The 14,951-nt window shown below is 39.2% G+C and overlaps 1 protein-coding gene across 3 annotated transcripts in view; it reads right to left on the bottom strand.

Moving 5' to 3' along the window:
• Nucleotides 1–14,951, bottom strand: part of lrfn1 (leucine rich repeat and fibronectin type III domain containing 1) — a 211,968-nt gene that overhangs the window by 132,337 nt on the left and 64,680 nt on the right. For all 3 annotated transcript variants that reach the window (XM_061217094.1, XM_061217095.1, XM_061217093.1), the window contains exon 2: nt 7,726–7,783. The gene's annotated coding sequence lies outside the window, so the exon portion shown is untranslated. The remainder of the gene's footprint in view (nt 1–7,725; nt 7,784–14,951) is intronic.

Below are 14,951 nucleotides of genomic sequence, written 5' to 3'. Positions count from 1 at the left end.
TCTCAAAGGAGGTGTGGATGTCACCATTGGCAACAGTAACAGTCTCACTTCAAACGTAAACAAGAAGACACTTCAGATGAATTAAATATTTATCCGCACTAAACAAGATGTTGGAGGAGAGAAATGTTTCATTGAAGCCATTACAATATCCTCAGCTGAGAGCGACTTATAGGAATAAACTAGATCTAAGCATACTGCACTTGTTGATATTTTGCAAAGATAATTTGAGCTTCATTCAATCCTGGATCAAATATGTAATTGTTTTGGATTCAAATACTTTGTTTTACTGCTGTACTGGAAATACTCTCTGTGAAACCTCACCTCCTGGTCCTCTTCGTTGGCTCAATTGCAGTAGGCAAGCACAGAAGCGTATTTGAATCCAAAACAATTACGTATTTGACCCAGGTCTGCAATCATTTAATGAAGAACATTAATTCCACAAACTGAATATGAAGAGAAGTACAGCTAAATATGATATACAAGAGCACAAGCTACTGAGTATCCAGTCCTTCAAAAAACAGTTGCATATTACATACATTTTCATCAGGCTATTATTGGTGCTGGCAACAACCTAACTGCCATACAGTAAAATGTAAGTATAGGACATTATTAAGAGGTTAAAGAATACTTACTTCCATGTGGTAGTTACTCCATATGTCTAATTTGTTTGTGTTCGATTTGCACTTCATTGTACATCGCTCTGGATAAGAGTGTCTGCTAAATGCGTTGTAATGTAATAGTGAATACAAATATACTATGAATTAAAAAGCAGCATTCGGCCCAAGTCCCCTAGCAATAATGAAACTTTGCCTGACCAAAATTCCTTTTATTTCACATAAAATATGACATAAATGGCCATCTCACCAGACCTGGATCAAGTTCATAATTGTTTTGGATTCAAATACTTTTCTTTTTAACTAAAGAGGACCAGAAGATGGGCTTGGCACTTATATTTCATAGATTTCAATGCACCAGAACAATCCAAATCCAATTTGACCCAGGTTTGCCTGCTGCCTTGGAGGTAAAAGAATCACAGTTTAATATTCTTCATTATGATTCACCCAGGCAGCCAAAAAGTAAACATCCACTCAGAGTCCTTTTTCTATTCATAAGTTTTATATAAGCAGTTATATAATGCCTGGGTGCTGTACTAATGCAGCTCCTGGCAAACTAATACCTACCTGGGGAAATTAAATTGTTGTGCTATTCCATCCAATTCTATAGTTTAGGACAGAATGTACCATTATTTACTGCACACTCTTGCAAAGTGCCTTCCTTATTTCATAACATGATTTAAGTTTCATACATAATTCCTACATAATTTCCTTAATTGTTTGCAGTAAGTGCATCGTAGCCATGAATGGTGCAGTAGGAAAAGAAGGTGTTACGACATAGGCCAGGTCGGAGTGCCGTGGCCTTATGATTCAGGAGGAGTATGTGGGAAGGCTCTGCTCTGTTGTTCACAGAGAAGATGATGAAGAGGAGGGGGGAACCGATTCTTCAGAGCCTGACGGCCTCTGCCCCCCCTCCCCCCCAACTTGTGCTTCGTGGGGCTTCATCCATTATCCGAGCAGTGGCTTCTCCCCCCCGAAACTCACCCAGCTTTGCCTGCTTGATAGCCGAGCTGCACCCGCAGATTTGATTGCCCAGCAATCACAGCAGGGAAAAGGTTCTCGGAAAGAATTCAAAACCACCATGTACTGCCATGACAATACTATGACAATGCATACCAAACTAGATGATGGAATACCATGATAATGCATATCAAACTAGATAATGCAATACCATGATAATGCATACCAAACTAGATGACACAATCATATGATAATACATACTATACTCGATAATACAATGCCATGATCATGCATACCATAATAGATAATAGAATATGCATGATAATCCACACCAAACTAGATAATACAATTCCGTGATAATGTATAACATATTAGATAATGTCATATATGCCATGTCATATAATGCATACCATTCAAGATAATACAATGGCATTATAATGCATACCGAACTAGATAAAAACTGAACACAATTTGGCACATATTATGGAAACACTAAGTTTTATGGATAATCCGATATTTTGCAACAAGTTTGCCTAATAAACATAATATCAACAAAAACAAAATGCATTAACCTATTCAATGTCAGATTGTTCTGGAACACTAGAAACCAATGGCTTGCAAACATTCGACATTTTTTTTTACTTGCACTGTCATTACATTACATTATTGGCATTTGGCAGACGCTCTTATCCACAGCGACGCACAGTTGATTCGAGTAAGCAGGAGGGCTCAAGGGCCCAATGGCTGTGTGGATCTTATTGTGGCTACACCGGGATTAGAACCACCGACCTTGCGTTCCCAATCATTTACCTTAACCACTACGCTACAGGCCACCCCAATATGCAAACATCCAATAAAACACATTTTACCTATTGAACACTACTTACTTGGAACAGAACATGCAGAGAGCCTACAGATTATCACCGTACCCACAAAACATAAAACACTATTAGAGCAAAGTCAAATAATATTGATGGTAATTTAATAATATATTTTCAGGGCTTTTCAGTTTGGTTAACCAGACTATGTGTAATAGTGAAAACAGCTTTCCAGCAAAATCAGCTCTTGTTTGAGAATTTTTAAGTTGGACACAGCTAGACCGTTTGACAGCATCAGTCTTCTGCACACTGTAGTCCTAGTGTAGCCTCTGTAGTTCAGTTCCTGAAGTCTTCCACACACAGTAGTCATTGACACATCCATGCCTGCCTCCTCAGGAGTGTGTCTGACCTCTCGGACAGTGTTTTTTTTTTTTCTTTCGGTCATCAACTGAAGAGGCCTTCCTTGGCCTACAAGGCCCTTTGGAATTACGTTTAATTTCTCTTGTTTAATTTCTCAGCCTCATAATGGCTTATTTGACATGAAATGGCACGACTCTGGTACTCATGTTGACAACACAATAACTCCAAAGGCAATCAAAAGCCTGAAATCAACACTAAACTGAAAGCTCTTATACCTGCACTAAGGACGCAATTGAATACACTTGATTAATCCAAAACAAAGCCATTTTTCCCCTAAAACATGTTGTCATTTCTACATGGTGAAACCACAATGCATTAAAAATGAAAGCTGAGAATGTGGATTCAGATCCGGTGACTGGGAAGGCCACTGAAGAACACTGAACTCATTGTCATGTTCATGAACCAGATTGAGATGACTTTTGCTTTGTGACCTGGTGCACTATCATGCTGGAAGTAGCCATTAGAAGATGGGTACATTGTGGCCACGAAGGGATGCACATGGTCAGCATTAATACTCAAATATGCTATGGCATTCAAGCAATTATTGATTGGTACAGGCACAAAGTGTGCCAAGAAAACACTCCCCAAACCATAACACCACCGCCACCAGCCTGGACTGTTGACACAAGGCAGGTTGGGTCCATGGATTCATGCTGTTGGCACCAAATTCTGGCCTGTATGCCTCAGCAGTAATTGAGATTCATCAGACCAGGCTACAATTTTCCAGTCTTCAACTGTTCAGTTTTGGTGAGCCTGTGCCCACTGCAGTCTCAGCTTTCTGTTTTTGGCTGACAGAAGTGGAACCTGACGTGGCCTTCTGCTTTTGCAGCCCATCTGCCTCAAGGTTCGACGTGTTGTACATTCCGAGATGCTTTTCTGTTCACCACAATTGTACAGTGGTTATCTGAGTTATATGGCGGTCTGTAGCGTAGTGGTTAAGGTAGATGACTGGGACGTGCAAGGTTGGTGGTTCTAATCCTGGTGTAGCCACAGTAAGATCCGCACAGCCGTTTGGGCCCTTGAGCAAGGCCCTTAACCCTGCATTGCTCCAGTGGAGGATTGTCTCCTGCTTAGTCTAGTCAACTGTAGGTCGCTCTGGATAAGAGCATCTGCCAAATGCCATTAATGTAATGTAATGTATATGACCTCACTCATCAATAAGACGTTTCTGTCTGCAGAACTTTCACTCACTGGATATAATTCAATTTTTCATTAGAGACTGTTGTGTGTGAAAATCCCAACAGTCATCAGAGATCAGCAGTTTCAGAAATACTCAAACCAGACCGCTGGCACCAACAGTCAAGCCACAGTCAAAATCATTGATCACATTTTTTCCCCATTCTGATGGTTGATGTGAACATTACCTGAAGCTCCTGACCTGTATCTGCATGATTTTATGCATTGCACTGCTGCCTCACGATTGGCCGATTAGATAATCGCATGAATAAGTAGGTGTACAAGTGTTCCTAATAAAGGAAGGTTTATTAGGTAATCAAAGTGACTATGAATATGTTGGTGCAAGACAGGGTGGTTTGAATATCTCAAACTGCTGATCTCCTCGGATTTTACCGCACAACAGTCTCTAGAGTTTGCAGAGATTGGTGCGAAAAACAAAAAACATCCAATGAGCAGCAGTTCCGTGGGCAAAAACGTCTTGTAAATGAGAGAGGTCAGTGAAAGGCCAGACTCGTCAAAGCTGACAGGAAGGTTACAGTAACTCAAATAACCACAAATTACAACAGTGGTGTGCAAGACAGCCTCTCTGAACACCCAACGCATCAAATCTCTTAAGTGGATAGGCTACAGCAGCAGACGACCAATAAATAAAAATAAATATGTCTAATAAATGCTCACTGAGTGTATAATGCATAACATTTGACATTTCTGTTGTTGAATATAATAATTATGATAGTAATTATTGTTTATCATTTTAAATGACATATACATTAATAAAGTAAACCTCACTGCCTAAGTGGCCTGGACTCGTGGTGTATAAGGACCTGTCATTGGTACAGCATATGGACCTGTCACCAAACCTGAGGAATAGGACTCATGTGCTTTTGTGTATACCCTGACCAGAAACAAGCCAAGCAGGGTTTGTATTATTGATCACGGGGAGCTGAGGCGCAGAAAAGCAATCATTTCCAGATGATTACTAAACTCCTTCTCTCTCTGGGTCACATCAGTGGCCTCTATACAGTGTGTTTAACCCTTTCGTATGTAAGTTGGAAAATATTTCCAGAGGCCACACAGACGATGTTTGTAAAGTTATTTTTTAAGCCTATAAATTACATGATGTGCTAAAACTGTAGACTGTGGCTAAAACACGGACACAACCACGTTTCGGAAGATTTGATGGGGAATTAAGTTGGATTGTGTTGGGAGCAAATGAAGCATCTCTAATGTATTGCCTTCAGTCGAATGCGGAAAAGCAAAATGGCAGCGCCCATTTGTCAATGTTTGTAGAGTCTTTAGTGAATTATTTTGATCACTGGTGGGTTTACTGTGATGTGACTTTGCAACTTGTAATCGCCATTATATCATTTACATTCTGCTTTGTGTCACTCCGTAGTTGGCTCACTAAGACAGCCAGCAGTTAGCAGTCAGAAAGTTAGTATATTTTTTAAATATTTTTTTTAGCAAGTGTGAACAGCCACATAAACAAATTAATGCTTACATTGATGACAAAGAGGTTAATTGGTGCAATGTTTTTTGGAAAATATAACACTGTATAACACTAAATTTAAATATGTATGCTACTTGGACTCTTGATGGTGCTGGACAAAGTGCAAATATCTACAACCTATTTGTGAATGTATGAGATCATCTGCAGTGTTTATACAACTGTGTAACCTAGCAATGCATATAGTGAAAATTAAAATGGACGACAAACGTTACTCTGGTGTAGCTAACAACTTGCATTTCAGACATCTCGTAGGCATCGTACTGGAATCAGGCTTGCACTTTTACATTAAGATCCCATTGTTAGACCGTGTTTAAAAGGTCAAGAACCACTAAATTGCTTAGCTAGTGTTGCTGTCACTAAGATGTAAAACAGTTTTAATTTATCAGCCATTTCAACTTCTGAAACATTATGAAGTCAGCATTCTAATGACATATCTAATCACATACTTGTGATCGCACACGTTTGGGCCAGTTCTGGAGTGATCACGTATTTATTTTAGTAGCTATGGATGTGATGCTTTAACTTGTGGAAGAACCTATGCACTTGTAAATCGCTTTGGATTAAAAGCGTCTGCTAAATGACAAAAATGTAAATGTAAATGTATGACGGTATGCGCGAAAGGGTTAATTAACTACATGCACATAGCACTCCATAATTAATGCCTTTCATCCACACACCAACAGTGAAAGGCCGCCATGCAAGGCACCAATCAGTTCGTTGGGGTTAGGTGTCTTGTTCAGGGACGCTTCAACACACTCCAAACCGGCAAACCCCCAACTCCCAGACAACCTCCCTTACCATCTGAGCTATTGTCGCCCGTACACACCCCATATGCAGCCTGCAGTACGACAATTGCCAGCAGGGTTTCGAGTATGATGAACTCCACCTAGATTTGATCATTGGTTTTTGACAAAACTACTGACAAAACATCTCTGGAAGAAGAGAACCTGTAATATGTGAGTGTATACACACCTATATGAAAGCATGCCCACCTAACCAGGAGTCAAAGGTCTTGTTTTTCGCCCTGTGCTTATTATACATCGGCTGGCCTCAGCCCTGGCTGGCCTGGAGCATTACAGCCGCGCTGATACCGGCCTGTTATCTTTCCCAGGTTTCACAGCACAAGCACCATCATCGTCGCAGCCGGCCAATCCACAGCCCTGTCAGCACGCAGACGGGGTTCAAAGGCAATTCTGTCCAGACCACTATCATCTCCAAAACAAAGAGAACCACCATTTTTACCCAATCAATTCATGGACCCCTGTATTCACAGGGCACTGTAAGCATTCCAAAATTTTCACATCAAGACTGCCCGGTTATTTGAATTTGACCGAAAAGCTATTCTAGCCCCCAGCGGCTTACAAAAAAATAAATAAATGATCATATCAATAAAAATAGAGGCTTTTCTCTGAAAGCATATTATGGGATTTATAGGAGGGCAAAAGCATTGATATTTTAGGGTTTCTGAATGGGTTATACATCGCCGTAGACAAACAGATTATTCTAGGCAGAGTATTCTCAGGTCTCTTCAGAACCAAGCAATTCTCAACCACGACACTAACACCAATTATAAATTAGCAAGAATTTAGACTCGCAAGCCAGAGCAGATCTGACTTTGTCACTAAGAATAGCAGTCCTAAATCTGACCACATTATAAAAGGAAACAGAATCACCATTGTCATGAATAAAATCTATTTACCACCCATTATGTCAATTATATATATATTTTTTCAATTTTTTCTGTGAGCCAGACATTGCCACCCACGTTCATAATTTTCCCTGTCATATCTCTCACAGTGTTCCTGTGATCTTTCTCTATATGTCAACGTCATTGGATCGAAATGGTATTCTGACAGCTTACATTTTTCATACTGCAGTTGTCACATAGCCAAATGATTTATGGCCAAGACTGTTAAACTATTCTTGGAAAAAGAAGGTCTTCCTGGACTGCTTACAACTGCTAATCTCAATCACAATGCAAAAAAAAACGCTAACTGCAGTTAGTAAAGAACATTAGATTTTGTCCAAAAAAAAAATGCCACCTGTACTGCACAAATTCTACAGTAATGTCCAATATCCACATTTTGGCGCATTTTAGGACAAATAAGAATCATCGATCAGCTGGTGAGCGGACACAAATGAAGCTGTCACTGCATGCAGATGGACAAGTAGCCCACATGTTATGCAAAAGACAGCGGCTAATTGAAATTCAAAAACACACACTCACCAGAATTCGCTGCTTTCTCTGTTCACTGTGTTCTGTTCAACGCCAACCTCGATGTAGCCTGCAGGAAGAAAAAAATGAGACCGAAATGGAATCACGTAGGGCTGCCTTCCTGAAGGGTGCAAGACCTCAACCAATTACGGCACAGAAATAATAACAAAGAGAGGTTTCATTGCTGGCATGAAAAAAAACAAAAAAAAACAATCAATGCAATCTCAATGTTTTCACTTACTCTGAAAACAACGCGACTGGGGCACAGATTCTAAAATATAATTCACCCTGATATGCGACTTTCAAATTTGTCACTATAATAACTAATCGGGAGCAGTCGGTGCAATTAGGGGTCTTTAATAGACTGTGTAACAAATGCGGACATAAAAGTAAATAAATAAGATGCCGGTTGTTCACATTATTATAACAGACCCTGCCTGAGAGTGTTTCTGAGCAGAAGCCAACAGTGGGCAATTTCAGAAATACCAGGGTGCTTTTGTCACCTGCTGAGTTGGAGGGGAGACCTCAATCAATCAAATCTTTGTTACAATTGTACCCTTAGCACAGACATTACAGAAGAATGCATACCTAGTGCACGTGACGTGAAAGATAAATTGCTCACTGAATAAATCAAAATGGGCATTTAGCCGTGCCAAGATAACACGGAAGTCGATTTGTTATCATAAAAAACAGACTCTTAAAATGGTTGATAACCAAATTGAGGCACCATATTAAAATCACGACGCAGTTAGTATCGGGACTAATTGACGAGGTTTTTAATGCAATACTGGATTGAATCTCTCCACAATGTGTAATTTGAAAGATTAATTCCAATTTATGGCAAGGAGAATGTAATAAAATCCAAATAGCCAGGATTGGTTTAATTAGCTTAGCTGGATCCAATTTAAACAACTATACAGTGTAGGCAAGTAAAGTACTATCTAGATGAATCCTTTAATGCTCCAGTGAGGGGAAATGGGGGAAGAGGAGACACTTTAAACCTCAGGGATTCCATTTGATGCGTCTTATCCCTCCATCTTGGCTGCATGTAAAATATCAAAACTGGGAGGAAGGTGTCTTTGACTCGTGCTTGATCTCAAGCAATGTATGTTTAGTATACAATCCAACTATGGCACATTTAATTCAATGAAGTTCAATTCAATGTTATTTCTATCGCACCTTTTTACAGAAACGCTGTCGCAAAGACATTTTACAGAGGAAAACTGGGCCGACACAATCCCTGAACCCCAAAAGGCAAGCAGCTGAGGTACAGAATTCCCAGTAATGTATGAATTGGACAGAAACGATACCATAGGCATGTGTTGGTCATTGTCTTTGTACAATTCAATCCAACAAGCTGAGCTGAACTACTTATCGACAGAGCTGCATACTTTGGATCACACAGACATGAGCAATTCTGAAATTCTTTTTTATTTTTATTTTTTATAAAGACCTCCAAGATTCATCTTCATAATCAGTAACACAGTACTCTTTGCTTAGGCACTCACAGTAATATTCTCCTCTTTTGTATTTTAATGCAGCATTTTACAAATGCGCATATCATTCTGTGTTAGTGAGGGTGTTGGTCTGCCATTTGATTTATTTTGCCTCTGAACTAGCCATGCATCGCCGCAACAAATCCCCATGCGCAAGTGTGCATGCGCATCCACTTTCGCTTCACAGATACTGTAGGTTCACTGGTCCTCATTTATGAATCCCCACCCTGTCTTTTCAATCTCCTTCAGCTCTCCTCTAGCACTGTAACCTTAGTTGGTTGTACTCTGCCAGTCCTCCCTGACGACCGTCTAAACCACAGGCTGTTGTGCTGCAGTGAACGACTGCAATTTGCTACAGCCCAGTCTGTAGATCTATGTACCTTTCTGCATCTCGCTTCTATTTTTAGAAACTAAATACATATATTAGGCCCGTTTCTGACATGTAATTGCCTGGCAGGACTGCCTGGCAGGAATAATTGAAACCTCCTCATCTGGTTAAATCTCTGTTTCGGTCTAGTGTTGTGATTTCATGACAGACAATGCAGTCCGTAAGTATTGGGACAGTGACACAATTTCTGTTGTTGTTTTGGGTCTGTACTCCATGAAATTGGTTTAAAAATTAAATAATGAACATGCGGTTCAAATGTAGTCTGTCAGCTTAAATGTTTGGGTGTTTGCCTCCATATCGGGTGATCTGTGTAGGACATTTCTGGTATTTCTGTGTACAGCCCATTTCTGGGTGCCATAATACTTGGGACAAATGGCTTCACAAGAGCAGGGGCAGATCTTAACTGCCATCCCACCGCCAAAGTTCTATTGATGATTGAATAGAGCTACCTTCATGAACATTTTATGTAAAAACTACCATAAAACTTCCAATTATCACCGTGGCATTTATTTGCTTCAACCACCAAATGCAGCTGGCTTATTAGATACAGGTGGTTATTTTTCAAGTAGCATGACAATAGCGTAGAAGTGTTATGTGTATAAGACCGTGTCGCCTGCATCCACAAAGTCACATTAAAAATTCTGTAAAAATATACTTGTATACATTAATATGCTACTAATGACAGAGCATAAATGGATGTTTTGTGTCAAGTGTTTTTCACAAATCCATTTTTCACATATTTTCACAAAACGTATTGAAAGTTATCAGAGATGACAGCTACCAGTTTGGTATTTTACAGTATATGACACTGCTCCTCTTTGGCTACCCCATTCAGAATTTTCTGCTGGCCCCCTGCACACTTGTTTCTGATTAGTCAGCTGTGTTCAATCGCTTCCTTAGTGCAGGAAAAGGGAGCTTTCAGTATTTATCTTGATTTGTGAGTTGTGTATGAAAGTCAATGAAGCCCTTCTGACGCCTGATATGGACGTACATACCCGGACAAACTACATTTTAACCCCTTATTCATTATTTCATTTCAAATCCAATGTGTTGGAGTACAGAGCAATACAACAGAAATTATGTCACTGTCCAAATAAGTATGGACTGCACTATATATACACCACTAAAAAGCTAGCCGAATTGGATGCTGCAGGCAAATTTCAGATCAATCTAGATAAATGTAGGGTCATTAAAACATGTGACGTATAGATGAACAGTAGTTATTATACTTAAACACTTATATTTTGTGTGTACACTTGATGCTATATTTATTTTTGCCAAATATCATCACGTAAAACAATACATAAAATAAGACAAATGAACAGCTGAACTAGCGAAATCATGCTGTAAACAAGCACAAAGTGGACTGAATGCCTGGAAGGCAGCCGCATTTCCAAACACAGGATGATATCGTGTTTAGCGTGATGACTTTGCAAAGACGTGTTCTTAGGAAAGCTCCCTCCCCCAAACCCGCCCTCCCCCCCCCCCCATGTCACCTTGTCCAATGGCACTGTAATTACAAAGGCCAAGTGCTGATGTTCCTCAGTCAAATTTAATTGCCACAGAAGCCATAGTGATTAGCATCTCGACAGCGCGCTGTGCACTGTCACTGCCAGCTTTAAAAGAGAGAGAGGGGACAGGGGCATAACAAGCAGAACACCCCCATACTTTGCCAACATGTATAATGAATAGTCTGCCTAACAAAAAAGTGCTGCTTCTACTCTTAGTCCTCGACACAAGGGAGGGTTGCAAGATGAACTTATTAGCTACACAATGGAAGAACCAGGTTCTCCATTTTGATCTCCAGTTTTAATGCCTGTCATGTGACGCACAACTGTAATGTTCTGCATCTCACGAGGCCAATTAATTTATTTGTTCAATAAAAGATATTTCATGACCATCTTTCCTGCTACTGAGGTATAATTACGATATTCAGCATTTATGTCATTTAGCATTTCAGAAAACTGTTTTGTAATTAACACAAGGGCCATTAATTTGTAAAATCCACTTATGACACACTGCTAAAAGACTCAAATGCATGTTCTGTCCTTAAGAAGAACTGTGCATTTCTTAGATCTTCAAAAAAAAAAAATGTCTTGTCTCAGACGTGTCAACAGCACTTTTATATGCATCCATCAGTTTGACAAAACATATTTGTGTTGCTCGACTGAATGTATATTCTAAATATTGTCATCAATGCAAAGACAAGATTCAAAAGAAAAATGGAATATGTCCCTGGTTTAAAAAAAATGCCAAAAAAAACCAAAAAAAAAAAAAAAAAAAGGTAACAGAATTAGGATATAATTGAGTCCCGGGTGGGTGTATCCCTTCAGATTCCTGTGTATCTCTACACGGCATGTCATTCTAAACATTCACAGTTTTAATAAAAGCATTTCAATCAAACTTCATCATTATTCTAAAATAAAAGCGTTTTGATCAAACTTCAATAAGCCTAGTCCTACCCACAGCAACTTCGAGAAACACAAAAACCTGAATTTATCTCTATCATCTCAGGATCCACTTCAAAATAAACACTATCAAACTCGGTGTGGAGATGGAACAGCCTCTTGGCTGATGGCCCAGGCCGTATGCCACTTTAAAATAGCTCAGTTTTACAAAATAGAAAAACAATATGCTACATCGAGTTCACGTATCTGTATCCGGTGACTTCTGTATCAAGATGTGCTAATTAATGAATAACAACACCCAGTCACGGTGCACAGTTTGTGTACAGTTCAAACAGATGCTGCTATTCCAAATGTTGTCAATTACTCTCAAAGCATTAATAATTAAAATACAGCAGGGAATCCACATGAAGGTTATTCATGTATGTAAGAATGTAACATACAGGAACTAACCTCTAACCATCAATATTATCCATTTTATAACAGTGGATGGGCGTATTTGACTTCAGTTTCTTTCTATTTTTTCCATTTGACTGTTTTTGAAGTAATTAGACGGCAAGTAAAAGCAGATGCACTTGATTAGACAATAATTAGAAATGGCAGTGGGTTCTGAGGCCTTAATGTGTCCCACAGGCTGTGGCTTCATGCGAGCCATATGGTTTTCCCAGCATGCCTTGTCTGGGCAAACACTGTTGGCACGACCACCTCTGTGTCCTAAGGGAAGATAATGTCACTCCTCTAGAGATGAGAGGTCTAGTTTCCCATGGCGAGTGTGAACAGCCATCCCAGGATCCCAGAAACCCTCAGTGCATAAGCGCATGGATGGTCGCCTTGGCAGCTAAGTTAGCCTCATCAACATGTAGCAACACTGTTTTCTTAGGTAGTCATGTTTTCTTTGATCAGAAACACAAGAAATGATCACAGACAACATATTCACATCATAAGTAAAACAGAATATTAGCCTCATAAGTCAATAGAATTCATTTCTTTTTTCCACTGTGAAATTTTTGATCAATATGCTTACAGGATGAACCATTGGAAAGCATTAAAACTCACATTTCTATCTGTATAAACTATTTAAAGATAACTTTGCCTTAGCGACAACGGTTCTTTATTTTGTAACATGTGGGTAAGGTGGGCACCTTAACTAGATATTGGAAATCCACAGACGACATGAATCTGGGTAAATTCAGTATTCTTTTCACGGCAAGGGTCCAGCGAACCAAATAGGTAATAGTTTATCATTCAAAATGCCTTCCAACTAAGAGAAACATCAATTTCCATTATTTACTTAAAATGTATCAGGAGGAATTCTCATTTTTGACCGCTTTGCCATTGCATACTTGGACAAAAGTACTTGTACATAGGAATGCTATTATCAATATTTTCTATAGGCTCTCTGAAACACAACCAGCTATGAGGTTCTCTGACCAGCACTGGTAAAGTAGTCACATCATATAGGGAATGCACATCTCTGTGCGTAAGCAACAACCAGCTAGGAGTACGGTATTACAGTGATGACTGAGTAGCCTTTAGCTAACAAAATTACAAATGGAGTATAGTTTGTTAGTCTTGCATAAAATAAATAAAAGATTTTTGGCTGTGTACACTGTTTTTCAGTACACACGCCGAGATCATTACACATCGGAAAAAAACAGTTCTTGAAACTTCATGCCTAGAAAGGTTGATGTTTTACAACAAACAATTCATAAACTGTATTTTGCGATGCCCAAGTCTAAATAGAAGACTCTGCTTCGGGATGAATTGAAGAAATCACTCCTCCGACATTAATATTTCTGAGCCTTTGACTCCACATTATAAGGCATTTTCAGTGACTTGACCCCATTTATATTGGTGAGCATCTAATTACATTCTCTAAATATTTTATTAGTATTCAGTATGCTTATATCTAAGGTGCAGGCCTGCTTTTGAATAATAAATGGAATGTGAAATAGTGGGATGTTTGACTTGTTGATGGGGGTTGGGTATTAGACAAAAACATTAATCAATGAAACTCAATCAATACATTTGTATACTAGATGTTATTATTGTATTATTTTTACAATGTTATGAACCTGTTGCTGCCAGAGGGGGGAGAAAGGAGAGGGAGGTTGAGAGGGAAAGTTAGGGGGAGGGTGACAGCCAGGGAAGAGAACACTTTTTTCAGGAAAGTTTTTCCAAGATAATTTTCATATAAGATATATAGTACATTACACCTCATTACACCCAGACTACCTTTTGGAGTCCCCAAATGGCCTTTTTGAAAACGCACCAAGACAAATGTAACGTAAATGCAGAATGCTCAAAGAAACTAATATGCTTTGAATGTCTTGGCTCAAAACAAATGTCTCCTTCATTTTGTTGCATTATTTTACAGAAACAACAGCCCCAAGATAAATGAAACAATCCATTTTTGGACAGCTATTTGGATAAGCATTGAGCAGATTTGTTTGCACTAATATTATTATTATTATGATCAACACATTTCAATACTTATCAATATCACATACGTACTGTATCAATATCACACTATGATACATTGGGCAAGAAAATGGCCGCCACACAGCAAAACCTTCAGTGTAAAGTCAGCTCTATTGCAGTATTCAGAGTTGATCCAATGCTGTCAAGTTTATTTAACATTAGGATTTCTTCTTTGCACTCACGATCTTATTCACCGGTGATAAGCAAGTCAGCATTTGTCTATCCATATGAGCACACTCTTTGTTATGATGATATCCAGAGCTCTATTTATAAGCTGGCCAAGATCAGCACATTCACAGCCCTCACATAAATAACAAGGAGATAGTCAGAGACCACAAAAGACAGATTCTTCCAACACAGCACTCCTGCTATCTGCATCTGCCCTGCCTTCTCTCTATCCAAGGCCCTCAGTTCCTTATTCAGACCACACACACACAAACACACACACATAAATACATTTCAGTAGCA

This window comes from Conger conger, chromosome 13, assembly GCF_963514075.1.
Source record: "Conger conger chromosome 13, fConCon1.1, whole genome shotgun sequence".
Lineage (NCBI taxonomy): Eukaryota > Metazoa > Chordata > Actinopteri > Anguilliformes > Congridae > Conger > Conger conger.
Note: the sequence above shows the minus strand (reverse complement) of the source record. Positions and strands in the feature narration are given on the sequence as shown.